Source organism: Pinus tabuliformis, chromosome 9, assembly GCF_031772625.1.
Source record: "Pinus tabuliformis cultivar Carrire ecotype Pingquan chromosome 9, CPIR1, whole genome shotgun sequence".
NCBI lineage: Eukaryota > Viridiplantae > Streptophyta > Pinopsida > Pinales > Pinaceae > Pinus > Pinus tabuliformis.
In genome coordinates, this window is record NC_142307.1 from 566,198,753 (window position 1) to 566,201,003 (window position 2,251).

The following is a 2,251-nucleotide window of genomic DNA, read 5'->3' on the forward strand; positions in this document are numbered from 1 at the left end:
AGACATTTGATTAGATTTCCATTCATTAAAATACAGGCAATATAAATTTAATGCTAGGTATCTTAGGTTTAGACAATTATTTAGAAGGATTGCTAAAATTATTACATATCATGTGTGAGGTGTAGTTAACATCCATCTAATTATGAAAATAAAAGAAAGTTTATGAAGCCACAACATAAGCCAAGAGACTTCGGCAAGCATCATTTATCATAAGACTTATCTCGTGCACTTGAGCCCCTTGGAGGTTTGTGACCATATTGAATATGGCCTTCTGTATGTGCCAAATAGGCATAAAGGTTGGAAAGAAAGGATTGTCGTTTGAGGTGGACCCTTTCGATTTCATTGAGGCATGCAATTATCTCATTATGGTCCTCATATTTTTCTTTGAGCATTAAGTGGGTTGTCCCTCGTAAATGACCCAACTAGTAATTTTAATTTGGATTTCAAAGGCAGAATAGAGGTCGCCATCATTGGTGGTGAAATCTTCCAATTCTTGAATTTTCTCAAGTGGGTTAGGAGAATGGAAAACAATAGCAACATAATGGGCTTTAGTCTAGGCTCAAGTCTGCTCGAAGGCCTTGACGAGAGTGCATATGATCAAAGAGTCTCGACCTCCAACCCCAAGGATAGTGCATCCTTTGCCATGGAATAACCTTGGAGAACATAAAGGAAATGGTAAACCCCTAGGAGAGGTTTTACATGTGTAGAAAATTAGAGACTACACTAGGCTAACCAAGGTGTGGGATGATACAACAACTGAGGGAACAGTTATGTGGGGAGCTGGAATTTGAGCCAAAACACACCAAGGATGCTCAAGGCTACTAGGGTAGTAAAAAACCCATCATAGATGTAGAGAAGACTAAAAATATGCCATCATCTTGATTCTTGACCATAAGATCTCATTTTTTATTAAAAGAAAGATTAATTTGCAAACATTTTGTAGGAGGATGTCTATCAACAAAAAATACATGTTTCCTAGTAAAAGGTCACAATTTCAAATTCAAAGAATAGTAGAGGATGTACACCTATATGCAAAAAGTGAATCTTATACACCAAATTGATATAGAGTTAGTGGTAACCTTAAAATTAGATTATTATAATAACATATATATCTAAAGAAATAAATACATACCTAAAATTTCGTTAATTTAATATAATAAATAATTAAACTAAATACAAAAAAAAGAATTAGTTTGATATAAAACATTTTTGGTGATATGTTTATCTCGTTTTGAGAGTGAATCTAATGTTCTTTCATGTTTTGGAGATTAATAATAGAGTTGAATGTTTTATCAACTAGCACACCAGCATTAATTATATAATAAAAATACTAATAATTAAAATTATATATAATATTATTACAAATTAATATTAACTATTAATTATTAATAAAAATAATAAAATTATAAAAAATATTATCAATATTAATAATAGTAAATATTAATATTAACAAATTTTATATAAAAAATAAGTTGTATTATTCTATTAATATTACCATGATAATCTACATTAAAATTGACAACTTTAATAAATAAGCAATAAATTTAAATAATAATAAATAATATACTCAATTAAATTAATTTAATTTAATTTAATTTATAATAATCGTAATAAAATTAAATTAATAATAATTAAATAAATAAAAAATAACTTTATAATAATAATAATTATACTAATAAAATAAAATAACCATTTATTTATATATAACTTAAAGGATTAATATTATAAAGCCTATGAATAATATTTACCCTACGATTATTAACTCTTTCATTAATAAAGATAAGGGATCAATATTATCACTGATGTCCATAGCTATGATTGACCACCATTGGCAATCGCTCACAATGGTTAAGGATGATTCATTTTTCATATTGTGACAATCTTTGTCGCAACGTGACATTAGACCATCAATTCCCATGATTTCAAACCCAACCGATTAACATTACACCCTACGACTAATATTATAAACACAATGAACAATATTTGAACCTACCAATATGAACAATTACATTGATAAACCCAAGTGAAAAGTAAAGCGAGGCAATTAGCACAATAACACCAATGGACTATAAACAAAAGGGAAAAATATTAAACCCAAGGGATAGATATTATAAAGCCACGTACACACACCCCAGGACAAATATAAAAAACCCTCACATATTATAAACCGAAATGCATTAAAGCATACAAACAACAAACCCGAATGTATCATAAACACACAGAGAAAATATTGAATAAAAGGGAAGAATAT